The sequence below is a fragment of the Macrobrachium rosenbergii genome, chromosome 58 (assembly GCF_040412425.1).
Source record: "Macrobrachium rosenbergii isolate ZJJX-2024 chromosome 58, ASM4041242v1, whole genome shotgun sequence".
NCBI lineage: Eukaryota > Metazoa > Arthropoda > Malacostraca > Decapoda > Palaemonidae > Macrobrachium > Macrobrachium rosenbergii.
In genome coordinates, this window is record NC_089798.1 from 7,615,197 (window position 1) to 7,632,630 (window position 17,434).

Genomic DNA, 17,434 nt, shown 5'->3' on the forward strand with positions numbered 1-17,434 from the left:
TTTAAATTTCTCCATTATTATATTTTCACATGCACATGCGGTTTCGCTTCCTTGCCTGCCTTTCTGTGGCCAACATTCTTCAGTTCTTATATCTTCTCTAAGTCATCACTCTTGCGTGTTAGGTTATATCATATTATCCTTCTCTTTTATTATACGCTGAAGCTTAATATTTTCCCTTTTTTGTCTGTCTTTGTATTATCAGTGTACGCTCCTCTCAATGGCCACTGCTTCGAGCGTCACGGCAAGATTTCGTAAAACAAGGAAGGTGTACTTGAGGCAGGTTACTAAAAGGCGCCATTCCCGTCAACAACATTTACTGACGTTAAGTCATACACAAAATACAAACTAATCTTGGTAAATAAGTACCTCTCAATACAAACAGTGTTGAACAATTTTAATACCACATAATACTGCACAAATTACAAGTTAACATTGAATAATAAAAAATGTAGATTCAACATCCTCCCAACCATAGGAGTACACTGCTATTCCTATGAAAACTCTTACCACACACTGTGCACAGGTTACAAATCTAGTTTCACAGGTGCTTTTACCAAACGCCCTCTGCGAGTATAAGATATTGGCTCAACTCTGGATTGTGAAATATCAGGATCAGAGTCATCTGCATTCACATCAGAATGATTAGAAACAGGTTTAGGCACAGATTCATCATTTCGGCTTCTGTGTCCAAAACGTTTGAAATCTCAAGATCATGCAATTTTTGTACTGGTCTGTTAATAATACCTTTAGAAGTTTTAACATCAACACTTCTTATCACACCATCTTTACCTGGATATACTTCTATAATAACACCAAGTGGCCAGGACAACCTACGAACATTATCTTCCTTGACTAATACCACAGAACCTTTCTTTACATTACACTTAGATACAAAACCTTTAATGGCACATGGTAAATTTCTTATGTAATCAGAGCTCCATATTTCCCAAAACTTATCCAACTGTCTTTGTCGGGCACTCTCTCTCATACATAAATCTTTAGAAGACACACAAGAAGAATGCTCCTCAACAACTTCTGGCTGGACACCCGCAGTATGGCCAATAAGAAAATGTGAGGGGGGTCAATGGACTGGATGTATCAACCTCCTCACCCACAAATGTCAAAGGTCTCGAATTAATGCAAGCTTCAACCTCACGAAGAGTAGTTTCCAATTCACATCTAGATAGGCATTTGACACCCAATGTCCTTTTCAGAGCAGACTTAACTGATCGAACTAGACGCTCCCACCAACCTCCCCACCAAGGAGCACGGGGTACAATAAATTTCCACTGAGGAGCTAGTGGGCCATAGTGTTGCTGTAATAACTGAGAAACTCCAACAAATGTCTTTGCATTATCAGAATAAAAAATTGAAGGAAGACCACGTCTTGCAGTAAATCTACGGATGCCAAGGAGACAATCTGGCATAGAGAGAGAAGCAGTGAGTTCTAAGTGTACAGAACGAATAACAGCACAAGTGAAAAGCAAAATATAGAATTTTTGGAGGGCAAATAATGGTCCAGCAAAATCTAATCCTGTTACAGAAAAGGGGGTTGCTGATTTAACTCTCAGTTTAGGGAGAGGAGCTACAGGTTGACTACAAGCCTTGGAGTCATACCTGCAGCAAGTTACACATTCTCTACACACAGTCTTGGCTATCCTTCGAAGTCGCACAATCCAATAACCATTTCTCAATGTGGACACAAGGGTAGAAACGCCAGAATGTTTCAGAAGAACATGCTGGAAACGAACTAAAGTCTTCACTACATGAGTAGAAGGAAGAATAATAGGATGTTTGCTTTCATAACACAGATCTGAATATTCTAAACGACCTTTAATTCTCAAAAGACCATCATTATCCAAAAAAGGATCTAATTTTACTAAAGGGCTTCCCCTGTGAAGTGGTCTACCCTGAATCAGGGATTCAAATTCTCGTGGATATGCTTCCCTTTGAACACAAAGGTACAACTTACTCTTAGCTTTAGTTAATTCACAATATGATAAAGGACCAGAGCATTTAACAGATTGTGGTTTGCAATTATTAATAAATCTTAAGGTCAAGCTACTATATTAAGGGCTTTCTGAAACTTACTCCATCTAGAAAATTCAAATACTTGGGAAAATGAATCCACAGTTATACAAGCTACTACATTTTCCTCAGAACTTTCATCCCTAATGAAATCCTTAACTGTTCAGGTTGAAGCAAAGACAAAGACTCAGACTCTTGAAGCCACAACACAGGGGGCCTACCAACCAAAGATCTGAAACTACAAGGTGTTCAGCAAACACTCCTCTAGAAATGAGGTCAGCAGGGTTATCCTTTCCTGGGCAATGATACCAACAATCAGGTGATGTTAAGCTCTGAATTTCCGTGACTTGATTTGCTACAAATGGTTTCCATCTACTAGGGTCTCCTTTTATCCAGGACAGTGCAACTGTAGAGTCTGTCCAGCAATATGAAGTTACATCTGCCTTAAAACGAAGGGCAGTTTTGACAAAAACTAGAAGCCGGGCACTAAGCATTGCCCCCAGCAACTCCAAACGAGGCAGTGAGACCTTCTTTATAGGAGCTACCTTACCTCTCCACATAACAAGGGAAGCTTTAAAGGAACCATCCTGTAAAGGAACTCTCAAATATACACAAGCACCATATCCCTTTTCAGATGCATCCCCAAAGTATACTCAATGTCTTCTTCTAAGTCCTGTGAGTCACCAATTTCTAGCTCCAGGGCGGACTGCACTTCATCCAAATGAGCTATACGTCGATCAAAGTCATCCACAGCATCTTGCAGTTCTACCTTGCTCACTTCTCGATCGCCAAGCAAATCCATCAGTGCATTCGACGAACGGGTCATCCATCCACGGGCGGCCGACCGGCTCTTCCTCAGCTTTTCTTCCTTCATCTTGCCTTATTTATCAGGGTTGGGATTCTGCATACAACCAAAGAAACCCCGGGTTCTGGGCACCAAAATGTACGCTCTTCTCAATGGCCACTGCTTCGAGCGTCACGGCAAGATTTCGTAAAACAAGGAAGGTGTACTTGAGGCAGGTTACTAAAAGGCGTCATTCCCGTCAACAACATTTACTGACGTTAAGTCATACACAAAATATAAACTGATCTTGGTAAATAAGTACCTTTCAATACAAACAACGTTGAACAATTTTAATACCACATAATACTGCACAAATTACAAGTTAACATTGAATAATAAAAAATGTAGATTCAACAATCAGGAATCTTATTATCCAACTCAAGTATAATGACTTGGTCTTTGGCATCGTTTATTTCTTTTTTGCAGCCAAGTTCATTCGCCCTCCGAAGGTTTTCAATTTCGTTCGAGAGATCTTCCACGCGGTCTTTCAGATTCTTGATCTTCATTATTCGTTTGTTTTCTTCCATTAACTCATGCCCTTCTCTCCTTGTCCATCACTTGCGATTGCAGATCGGAGCCTGATTACGTCGGCGCGTCCTCGTTTAAGGCATTTACTTGACTGCTCATAGCCGTTCTCTCTTGCTTCGTCTCTTCCAGTTTCATCTTCAGCTCTGTAATCTGCTGCTCGTAGTCATTCACCGTCTCCACAAGACGGTCGCATTCTGCAGCGCGTCTGTCATTAGCGCCCATCAGTCTTCTTTATTCTTCTCTTAACTTCCCGACTGCAGTATGAACTTCTGCTGTCAATGCTTGCAGGTCGATTGCTTGGATCAATTGGGTATTCGTGCTCTGCAAATGTTCTGTCCTTTCGTTCAAGTGATTGACTTGATGCTTCAAAGCTGATATTTCAGACCTCTTTCTCATCCTTTTCCTCTTGATATCATCTATTCGTTGCCCGTACTCTTTACTCTTGGATTGCGTGATCATGACGAATATCAAAATTCTCTGCCTCTCTTGTTCGTCTTAAAAAATACTTGGTCCTTTTGCCGCTGCCTTTTCGAATCTCCGATCTGTCTCTCGAGTCCACCATGTTCGTTTACCCAAGGCAAACAATTTTCCCATGAAGTTTGAGATTTTCGTCAATCTATCAGCCTACAGGTCTGGTGAATTCAGGATGCTGGCGATCCCGAATTCCCAGCGTGACGTTTGCACTCTTCTCCCTGAAGCTGCGCTCGCAAAGCACGATTTTCTTCGGTCAGGTTTTCTTCAGTGTCTTGAGATTAACTATGGCGTCAACAACGTATTTTCGCCAGACGTCCTTCAGCAATGCGGGGCAGGGAATGTCTCTCTCTGGGTGGGCTGCTTCACAAAGCCGCCAGTAATCTTTCGAAGATGCTGTCGTCCATTTCTTGATGTTTTATTTCCATGCTGAGAACTATACTTCCACTCTTGAAAGGAATATTTTCTCTGTCCTTCCACGCCTTATATGCGTATTCATTCTCAAATTTGGCTCGAAGTTGTTAAATTTTTATATTTTTGAAGTAAAAAATCTTCTGATTTTTATTCATCCTGACAAATTCCTATTAATTGCTCATGTAAAGGTGTGTCCATACGGCAGGGAATAAGGTAATGGAGTGGAATATAAAATTATAGTTGCTCTAAAATTATAAATTGGGTTTGGTTGAAGTTTACAGGCTGTTATTGGACAGGTTATGTAAGTTATCACATTTACTTGCCTTGTTTTAATGCACACACACGCACACAAATTCCACATATGGCCAAAACCTTGTCTAGAAACATACTGTACGGTACATAATTTCGTGAGTCATATTCTGCATTTGTATTTATAGCCCAAATTACAGATAGCCACGCCAGCAGCCACATGACAAAATACCTTAATACAAACTGGAGGTCAAGACACTGCTGGTGTTCAATATTAAAGTCAAAATTTTTAATGTAAACCACAATATCAAGCTAACTGATACTCTTAGAGAAGGTAACACAAAAATTTCACAGCTTGTTATTGAAAAACCCTCCTACCCGCTATGGGTGGTTGTATTCAGCTAGATTAGATTGACCATGCGAGTGATATGAAATGCACACCAGGAATATCCCACCATTTGAATATTTAAGAGACCATAATGAAACTAATAAATTTCTTGGTGATTTATAAGAAACACAGAATTAATATATATAAAACACTCAATAGGGAGACGACCAGATAATTTAAATAAATTCAAAAAAATTAATAAAACAACCGCTATCAGAAGGATATTTACAAAAAATGAGTAGATTATTACTTGATACATTAGGTCATTTATACAACAAAATGTCTGCAAAATTTAAAAAAGCAGTAATACAAGGAAAAATCATTTCATTTATAAGATCTCCCTGTTAATACTCCCTTACCAAAAAATATGGGAAACATTCAGGAAAATAAATGGTACCCATGTTATACCACATAGACATGCCATATTAAAAGAGGGAATAATGATACTTGATGATTCGAAAGAAATGATTAATATAATCGGAGAAAACTTAACAAATGTAAGTAGTGATAAAAATTTAAATGAACACTTCCACGCAAAGAAAAATATAGAACTAAAATAAATAAAATGATAAAAAGTTTAATATGAAAGAGTTGGAATACGCTCTCTAGAACAGAAATAAATCTGCTCTTCCTGGAGGCGACAATATTTATTTTGAAATGATCTACCACTTAGCACCTTTTGGCGAAGTCATACATATTACAATTTTATAATCACTCATGGATTTGAAATTTATTTCCTGATGAATGGCGTAATGCTGTAATAATTCCTTTCCCCAAACCTGGAAAGAATCCCAGTAATGCAAATGATTATGGACCAGTTTCTTCAACAAGTTGTTTATGCAAAATACAAGAGAAAATGGTAAATGCTTTACAAACGTGGCACATTCGAGAAAATAACATTTTGACTCCAACTCAGTTCAGGTCACAATGTAACAGATCTACAGTAGGTTCTCTTATCTAACTTGGAAGACCACATACATAGAAGATTAGGACGAAAACAGATTACTGTAGCTGTGTTTTTTTTTGACATCGAAAAGGCATATGATACTACATGGAGATAAGCAATATTAAAAACGTTATATAAAAGCATTCGCGGACATTTACCTAAGTTTATCCAAAACTTTCTGACAGTTCGCACTTTTCAGGTGAAAACTGATGACGTTTTGTCAAAAACATTTCCACTTGAAAATGGTGTTCCACAGGGAAGCGTCCTTAGTGGCACACTGTTTACTTTAGCAATAAATGATATCAGTAAATAATGAACATTTTGGAATTGAAAGTAACCTGTATATGGATGATTTTGCCACACGTTATTCAGTATCTCGCATAAAACATGCGGAACAAATCTTTAATAGAAGCATAATAAAAATAGATGAATGGGCCTCTTCTGTAGGCTTTAAATTTTTCATAGATAAAACTCAAGCAATCATGTGTTATAAGAAATAAAATGTGAAAAAAGGGGAAGAAATAGATTAAAAATCAGAAATCATAGTATACCAATTGGCCAAACAGCTAAATTTTTGGGATTAGTATACTCACTTGAACTTGAAATCCCACATAACATACATGAAATCAAAATGTAGAGGAGCATTAAATCTAATTAAAAAACTATCGAACACTACTTGGGGAGCCGATAGACATATCCTTACTATACTGTATAAAGCAACAGTTTTGTCTATCATTTAGTATGAAAGGGAAATATTTGGCTCAGCATCGGATGCAACGCTGAAAACATTAGACCCATTCACAATAAAAGCCTTAGAATATGTTCAGGAGCCTTTAGATCATCACCAAAATCATCTTTACAAGGTGAATGTGGTGAACTGCCACTCTCTCTCCATAAAGAGTTAATAACAATGAAAAGTGATGTAAGAATTCAGACAAGAGTCACCGGTCAAAAAAATATTTGAATAAGAGATGTATTTATAAACAATCATTCACCACCTTTCCATTTTTTGAGTTACTGAATATAAATATACAGTCACCTTCCATAGTAAAATTACCACCTCCTTGGACCGAAAAAATTAGAATTTACACACACTTAAAATATTTATCAAAAAGTTACTCATATACCCCAGAACGCCATAGACAACATACAGTGCAATAGAACGTATAATCTGAAAAGGTCCACATTACGCAATATACTCAGACCGATCTAAATCACAACACGGAGTGGGATATGCTGCAGTATCCCAAGACAAAACGTATCAGTTCTCTCTGCCAGATAATGCCTCAGTATTTACAGCTGAGTTGTGTACATCAGCCTTAGAAATAATTAAATAAACCTCATGTAATAAATAATTTGATTTTTAGCGACTCAAGAAGCGCTATAGAAGCCTTTCGAAGTTACAAACCAAAAAATAACGTTGTACAACAGATTAAATTATTACTCCATAAGTTGTACAATAATGGGGAAAATATAGAAATATGTTGGATCCCTGCCCTAATAGGGATTAAGGGAAATGAAGAGGCTGACAAAACAGCCAAAGGAGCAGCCCATATGACAAGATCAAATGTAAATATCTCTGTTAATGATTATGTAACACATAAAAATAGGTATTATAAATAGGTGGCAAAATATATGGAATGAAGAACCTAAAAATAATGAATTAAAACAAATAAAACCTGGTGTTAGAAAATGGAGTTCATCATATCAGAGAGAGAGAGAGAGAGAGAGAGAGAGAGAGAGAGAGAGAGAGAGAGAGAGACATAATTCGGACATGTCTCCGAAGAGGACATACTCGTCTGACACATGGACACTTGATGCACAGCCCACATAACCCTGCTCCCAAATGCTCAGAATGCAAAGTGATGATAACAGTTAAACATGTGTTGGGTGAATGTCCAAAATGTATAACCAACAACGGTTATCAAGTTTTGGAAATAAATCGATGGGTGAATTTTGTCAATCTTCAACATTTTTAATTGTTCCAGTTTTAACAATTCATGAGGAGCTGTAATTTAATTGATAAAAGATGAAACATAATTAATGAAAATACTAAAACTTTTGAGGCATTTACTAAAAAACTCCGAATTTTAAAAATCTTAACTTATTGTGATTTTTATCTTTTTTTGTGCAGATGGAAATGTGAGTAAATATATTAAATGTGTATGTGTGTTCCATATGCCTTTTTGCATATTTTTTGTTTTGTTTCATTTTGCTTCATTATTTAGTCCCAGTGCTTGGCCTATGGCTAGACCTGGTACCCCATTTCATTCTAATCCTTCGGGTCAGCCCTGCGAGAGCCGTTAATCAGGTCAGTGGTCTGGTTAAATTACCTTGATAATAATAATAGATAGAACATGCACCTACGGCACGAGAGGTGCCAGATACCAGGGATAATTTGAAAGTGAATATTATTACTATTTTTATCTAATAATTCTTGCTTTATACATTATTTTAAGCAAAATATCTTATGATAATCTGCTTAATCAGACTAAAAGCAGTTATAGTTATTTAGTTATTTATGCGAATGTACCTGCATAAATATTAGTGTACTGTGCTTGATTTTTAAAATCTTAAGTACAAGTACAATTACACAAAATTTTGTACTTAAGTCCACGTAAAAGTACAAATACTTGTACCCACGCCTGATGAGTACATGTGAATATATATATATATATATATATATATATATATATATATATATATATATATATATATATATATATATATATATATATATATATATATATATATATATATATATATATATAATTTATATATTTTGTATGTGTCTCTCTCTCTCTCTCTCTCTCTCTCTCTCTCTCTCTCTCTCTCTCTCTCTCTCTCTCTCTCTCTCTCTCAGTATACACACAAAAATAGTTAGTATAATATACTGAAAGAACGCGAGAGAAGTTTATTTGAGCGAGGCCATTGCAGTGACGGTTGTGTAGGGGGTCGTAAGGGGAAGGAGGGGGTCGGCGGCAGATGACCGCCGCCATGCATCCTGCCCCACCTCTCGCGGGAGAAGTCCCAAACTGGGCTGCATTGTTAACTGCTGATGCTTCGGAATATACGAAGAAGGATGAGAGGAGGGAGTCCTTCAGCCGGTGGTAGTTAAGAGCCTCGACTCCTGCCCATTTGTCTTGGTTGAGGAATGTTAAGGAAATAGAAGAGGGGAAGCATTTGGGGAGAAGTGAGGTTGTAAGGGATGATGGGAGAAGGTGAGGTCATGGTGGGGTGGGGAGGCATGGAATACCGGGGGGATTATAATAAAACGGAAAAGAGGAAAGGGGCAGAAACCAGAGATGCGGTAAAGAAAGAAGAGAAAATATGGGTAATGTGGGACAGGTCACCAAAAAGGAGGAAGGAATATTATATATATATATACTACATATATATATATATATATATATATATATATATATATATATATATATAAATATATATATATATATATATATATATATATATATAATATATATATTATATATATATATAAAGTTTTTGCATGTTTGTGACCTAGAAATCCAAACCACTTGGACGATCTAGACAAAATTTGGCACGTGGCCTTCATTTGACCCAACTTAGGTGATAGGGTCGGTTTCAAACCCGTACCCCACCCCTTCTTCCCCCTTCCCTTTGTAACTTATGTGGTAAATAAGAGTACTCTAATGGTTTATCATACCCCATTTCATGTACTCGAGACCATAGAAATAAATTATTAAAAAGGATTTTCAGTCACCACAGTAATACCTGGATAAAATAGGCAGACAGCACAGTAATAGCTGGATAAAAGGGACAGTCACCACAATAATAACTGGATAAAAGGGGCAGTCACCACAGTAATACATGGATAAATGGGACAATCAGCACAGCAATACATGGATAAAAGATACAGACAGCACAGTAATACCTGGTTAAAAGGGACAGACAGCACAGTGATACCTGGTTGAAGGTGACAGCCCTTGCTACCTCCAGTTCCTCTGAGTATCGCCTAAGCACATTCCACAAGCATGGCAGGGCAAAACATCAGTAGAAAAATTAAGAAGAAACTCTTTGTGGCAGTCAGTCTGAGAATCTCCTGTACGGACTGCAGCCTGAAACCAGATATCAATGAAGGGTACTTGAACTGAACGGCCTCTTTATTTCACAAGAAAGATAAGGAAGGAGCTGAAATCACTCAGAGTCATAAAGAAAACAAGGATCTTAAAAGTAATAACAATACTTCCTAGATTGCTGTCATATTGTAAAGATTAAAAAAGTGCTCCTTCAATTTTTTGAGCAACAATATATATATATATATATATATATATATATATATATATATATATATATTTATTTATTTATTTATTTATTTATTTATTTATTTATTTATATATACATACATACATACATACATACATACATACATACATACATACATACATACATACATACATATTTATTTATTTATATATATATATATATATATATATATATATATATATATATATATATATATATATATATATATATATATATATATATATATATATATATATATATATATATATATATATATATATGTATATATACACATACATATATACATATGTACATACATATATATACATATACATATACATTTATATACATATATATTATATATACATATATACTGTACATATATACATATATGTATATATACATACATACATAGTGTATATATAAATATATAAATATATTATATATATATATATATATATATATATATATATATATATATATATATATATATACATATACATACATACTGTATATATATATATCCATCCATACATACATTAAGGTGATGATTTCGTGGGTGAAGTTGCAAACCCTATGTTTTGTATCATGTCTAGTAACTCGTTTTGGTTACCAGTTCAAGTTCAGAATAGACCCTGTGTTTCTTAACACCATTGTTCAAACATCTAGTTTCTTTGTAATAAGAGATAAACTTTACCTCTCTCCTGAAATGCTGGTTCGTTAATCAGTTATTCCCAAGGTATTTTTAACTTTTAATGACGGAATGTAATAAAATGCGATTCTAAATTGACGATCTAAATAATCTTTCCTGAGACGAAACGGTTGTTGCAAGTCTGAAATTTTCTTATAAACAGTAATTGTAATTGTACAATGATTCTATATTATATTTCTTGACAGATTGCTGGTGTAGTTTCTTTCCTAATGAGTACAATAATTACAAGGACTTTAAAGGCGTACGTCTTTGCCGCATGCATTTTCAATTTACTTGTCGCTTTTGTCAAGCTGTAATTTGAACTTTATATGGGATAAGGTTTGCATTTTACGTTAAAGAATAGATATGAGCAGAATGCTGCTATGTTCCTTGAACGTAAAATTGTTAACGCAGTGCATTGCCAGTGGTAACAGCTGTTGTATTCATTGTAATACTACAACTACTATGACTATCATTGGTGTTGTTATTATTGTGAAAGAGTATACTGTATAGTTTTTCGTGTCCACTTTGTTGTCAAGAGTGCAGGAACATTCTGAGGCTTGATGTCAAAGTTTCGTGCCATTTTGTGCAACCTTTATAAGCGTAAAATATATAGATGTAGAATGTGAAGTTCACTCTATTTTATTACCGTCGAGAACCACCGATTTTTTTCCACAGAATTTCTGTTAATTAAATTTACTGCGGACTGTAGCGGAGATTAAGCTGGCGGGCCACTGCTATCGACAGTTTAATTGTGAGTTGTATGTTATGTGTTGGCTTTCCATTTTGGGTTATGCAGTTCTTGCATTTTGGGTTCCCGGATAACTGCTCTGTCTAAAGTTGACCTTATGCTCGCTGAAAACTCTGTGGAAGCCTCTCTTGGGAATACGGACAAAAGTTACGGAGCTTGTTCACTTTGACACGCTAGATTTGCAACTTCCACGTTCATTGCATAATATCTGTAAAAAATTAAAATTCATTAATAGAATCCCTTTCCTGCGTGTTTTCTTGCTTCGATATGAGTAGCCAGTGGTAGTAATTATTTTTTGTAACAAAACGTGCCGTGACTTTCTGTGCTTTAGCTACTACCTAGGTCTGCTCATCGAAAATGACTCATTGTTATGTGACTATGTGTGGATGGGTAACCCTTTGAAACAAAGATATAATGATATTTAATCAGAGTTAAATGCATTATGACATACATAAGGGTCTTTCGTTACTGAATGACATATTCAAGGGTCCTTCGTATTATTATGAAACATTAGAAATCCCTCGCCCTGTATGTGGGACTGATTTCGGGGAGATTCATATACTGCTTATTAATTTGCTGGTAGCAACGTTACATTTCATTTCATTTCATTACCAGATACAAATTTTCCTTGAACATGTTTTCTTCCAGTAACGTCAAATTATGTTAAATGATATAAATACGTTGTTTGTACAACGCCTGCCTCATCAGCTAGAAATGCCGGGTCCGTGAAAACCCATTGCATTCACATCTATGTTGACCTTAGCCGTGAATCATGCATCTGGTCGTTAGACGACTTGGTTTGGTAGCAATCAGGGTGAGGGGGGGAATGGGGCTTAATAACCTTATTCCAAGTGAATTGTAAACTAAAGGAAATATATATAATATATATATATATATATATATATATATATATATATATATATATATATATATATATATATATGTGTGTGTGTGTGTGTGTGTGTGTGTGTGTGTGTGTGTTTTTGTTACTTATATTCGTGTGAATTTTTTTTATGTTCACAAACATTAAGCCCCAGCGATGTGGGACCACCTTGACGTGGTGAGGGGGCTCTTGAACCCCAGGAATTTGTTCCCGGGTTTGAGTTCAAGAGTCTCACATATTGTTATATATTTCTTTGGATTAATTTTGTGGAATTTTCCACTTTTTGTAAAATTTATCAGACCTGATAAATAGGAAAAGATATCATAGCTGGGATTGGGCTTATATCCGAAGCTAAGAAGTGGGAACTGTGATAGGATCATCAACTACCCGATAATGTTCGGACCTGAGAGATATCAGATTGATATTTCAAGGGCGGAACTATTCTTTAGGGCTGGACCACGGTTTCCAGGGGGTTCTGGCTCTAGGGATAGGACTCTCGGCACTCTATCCGGTTTGCCCATAAAATGATTAGGGTGGGGATCATTGTATTCTTGTTATACTCTTGGTCCTAGCAAGCGGGTTTTGGCTTACACTTGGGCCACTCTAATCGTGTTGTGCCATCCCCTGTGGGGTAGGGTAGGGACACGGACGTTGGGGAGTCGGTTCTCACTTGTGCCGTTGGTGGAAGAATAAACTTCATGAAAGGCTGATTATATCTTTTTAAGGTTTTCAGGTTTATTTATTTATTTATTTTTATTTTTTCTCTAGTTTTTACGAATAGTGGCCATAAGGATTTGAGTGCTCCTAGGCCCTTTGATGATGTTTTAGTGCAGATGACGACCTCTGACAAGGCCTCAAAACAATTGACCCTCCTTACAACTTCTGGCATGGAAATGGACTATTCCCAGGAAATCTCAGTTAACCAAGAGCAGAGCAGTAGTTCGACAATGAACTCTGCTAATGCCTCTACTAAAGACAAAGTATCAACAAAACATTGTGTTGGAAAATTGCCAATTGGTAAGAATTTGCGAGTGCTTCATGTAATAGATATACCAGTCCAGTCCCATTATAAAACTATTTTGACAACTTTCCATCCGTTTGGAACCATAGTTGAAATCCGGATGAACTTCCAAGAAGTAGAGTTAAATTGGGAATCATGGATTACTTTTGATAAATATGAAGATGCCATAAAGGCTAGTAGTAAGATCAATACTGTGCAAATAAATAGTAATTTATTAGACGCGCTTTAACGGATAAAGTTCCTAAAAATTTTATATATATATATATATATATATATATATATATATATATATATATATATATATATATATATATATATATATATATATATATATATATATATATATACTGAGTGGGTTCAAGATACCCGTCTAAAAACACAAGGTAATACTTTATCCAGAACTCCCAAACCTCCCATGTGGCTAGTTGCTACAGCTAAGGAGGAAAGCTACAATTATAAGTTCTGTAAGTACCTCCAGAAGAAGGTGGGAAGAACAAAGAGTGGAGATATATCTAGGTTTGGAAAAGGTACAGTGCTCATACATGCTAAATCAAAAACTTAAGCTCAAATGCTATCTGTGCATGATATGATTAAAGAAATCAGACCCAACCTGAATTTTAGTTATGGCCGAGGTGTCATTTTTGACAAAGATTTATACAAGTTCACTGAAAGTGAAATCCTTGAAATGAGCCCATCAACAGTATGGAAAGTAAAAAAAGACATCTATTGCAAATATGATAATTTTGACCTTTGAAGACCGTAATGTGTCATCCACAATAAACTTTGAAATTGAAAGAGTGTGAGTAAGACCCTTCCTCCTGAAACCTATCCAATGCTTCAACTGTTTCAAGTTTGATCACTCTTCAAGAGTGTGTAAGAACGCAAAAGTTTGTATAAATTGCTCTGCCCTTGACCATGGTGCATGTTCTAAAACAACAAAGTGTAGTAACTGCCAGCTCAACCATAAGGCTAATGATAAAAATTGTGAAGCATATAAATATGAACAGTCAGCAGTAAATAAAGCTAATGCTGAACATATAACCACTGGATATGCCAAACAACAATTGGGCCAATCAAAGAGCTATGCAAGAGCTCTAAACTTGCTGCCCCTCACAACCACAAGGGGACTAGTGGGGACACCTTCTCCTGCAGTAAATGTATCAACCCCTGTGGTAGAGGCCCAGGTATCTGGGTCAGGTGCTCAGTCACTGAAGGCAAGAGTACATTCCACCAAAGCAGGCAAACTGCCTGTGGATGGTAATGAGCTCCTCCAGATGATGAGGCTCTCCCGTCATCTCTTCCATCTCCTGCTTTTAAAGTAGTAAATCTATCACAGGCATAATCTCTGCCTGATTTAATGGAGTCGGAACGATTAAGAAACCCCAAGAAAGGAAGGACTCCTTCAGGTTGTCCACCATGTACTCCAAATAAATTTGCTTCAGTATATAACAGCTATAGTGTGCTTAGTTCAGGTGAAGCAAGTACTTCAATGGAACCTAAAAACCAAGGTAAAGAGATGGTTCAAATTACAACTGCAGATATTCATCATCCTCCTAAAGAAAATCGAACTAAGAGAAATAAAGATCGCAAGGGTAGTCATAGAAAACCACCTATTTTCAGGCAAGCCACAGAGGAAAAAAGAAAGGCTTTCAAATCTAATTCATAATGGCGGTGTTCAGCATCCTACAATGAAACTGTAAAGGATTGCGTTGTCATGCAGAGAATCTCAAGATCCTCCTAATAGAGAACCAATCCTGGTGTAATTTGCCTGCAGGAACTCAGTTAGGTCCAGAGAAGTTCAATCCTAGACTTAATTATAAGATCTTCACCTGTACCCCTCCAGTAGGTGATCGAGCACATGGAGGAGCTGCTGTTATTGTGAGAAAATCACTGGAATGCTCGCCTGTAGCCCTCAATACAAATTTACAGGCTGTTGCTCTGTAGATCATATTAGACAAGGAGATTACTGTGTCTTCCAAATACCTGCCTCCTAGATCTAACTTCTCAAACGCTGACATCGAATCACTAATTGATCAGTTGCCCCAACCATTTTTTATTCTTGCTGATTTTAATGCCCATAATCTGCTATGGGGAGGACATACTTTAGATAATGAAGGTAAAATTATAGAAGACATTATTAATAATAATGATATTGTGCTTTTAAATCATGGTACTATAACTTACCATAATATATTTTTTAATTCTTACTCGGCTATTTATCTGAGTATATGTTCCTCTGCAATAGCTTTAGATTTTATTTGGTCAGTAAATGAATTTTTAAATAGCAGTGATCACTATCTCTTTCTTTTAAAGTATGCCAGAAATCCCCATACAGAAATGCCAAAGAAATGGAAGCCATTAGAAGCTGACTGGGAGAAGTATAAGGAAATCAAAGTAGATAAGTCATTTGAATCTTTCAGCAGCCACATAAAAGCATGTGATTATTGGACAAACACTGTTTTAATCGTAAACAACTACAGAAAATGGGTGTTAAGGGCAACTTAATTCGGTTCATCCACTCCTTCTTATCCAAGAGATTTATAAAAGTTGGAGTAGGGAACCTTCTATCTTCCTCCGCTAGACAAGAGGAAGGTGTTCCACAAGGGAGCGTTCTCAGTGTGACCCTCCTTGCTGTTGCCATAAATTGCATCCTGGATAAAGTTCCAAGCCCTGTTCGAGCTTCAGTGTTTGTGGATGATTTGACTATTTATTGCACTACTTACGATGCTATATCTGCATGCCGATATCTACAGAAAGCTATTGATTCGCCTCCAAATGGGCCAAGCTAAATGGGTTTAAATTCTCAGCTATTAAGAGTGTTGCTGTCCGCTTTTCAAGGAGCAGATGTCAATAGGTTATACCTAATTTAAAACTCGAGGGATCTATTTTGCCATATGCTGACAATGTTAAATTTTTGGGAATGACCTTTGACTCAAAACTCAATTGGGCCAAACGTTGATAACCTTTAATGTAAAATAAATGCATCTTTTAATCTTTTGAATGTAGTCTCTGGATATGAGTGGGGGTCAGCAAAGAAATCTTTATTAAGACTTTATGATGCACTTTGTAGATCAAAACTAGATTATGGATGCAGATCTATTCTTCAGCGTGCAAAAATAAACTTAATGAGCTCAATATTGTCCATAACATAGGATCACGAGTTTGTTCCGGTGCATTCCGAACATCCCCTGTCGAAACTCTGTATGTGGATACCCATAACTGCCACTTGACTTACGACGGGAGGAACTGGGTCTGCGTTACTTAATGCGCATTAAAAACAGTACTGAAAATCCTTCAAATAAGATCATTCGCCAACTTGACAACAGAAAATTTAAACCAAGGTCATCTGTTCCTTTCCAGGTAAGGTTACATCAAGAAGTATATAACGACATATTAAAAAATCAGAATATTTCAAAGTTTGTTGCCTCCAGATTCCCCCCTATGGCTTATCCCTAAGACAAAGGTTTGTAAAAAAAATAATGATTAAGAAGAACCTTACTGATGAAATGGTCAAGAATTTATTTTTATAACACGATGTAACCTATGATGGTGCACGTAAGATTTATACAGATGGTTCCAAGTCGAGAGGGGGGAGTTGGGCTAGCCGTAATTACAGAAGATTCTTATGAGGCAGCAAAGCTACCTCCTCCAGCTTCGGTGTATACAGCAGAACTTTCTGCAATTAATAGAGCATTAGCTATTGTTCACCGCACCAACAACAAGACATTTGTAATATATTTGGATTCTAGAAGTGTTTTGGAAAGTCTAAATAGTCTCAGTTCACCCCCATCCTTTGATTCTCAAAGCCCATGAGTGGCTTTTTAGAATTTCTTGCAAGCACAAATCTATTTCACTCTGCTGAGTTCCTGCCCATGTGGGGATCAAAGGTAATGAAAAAGCTGATAGAGAAGCAAAAAGGGCATGTAATCAAAGATC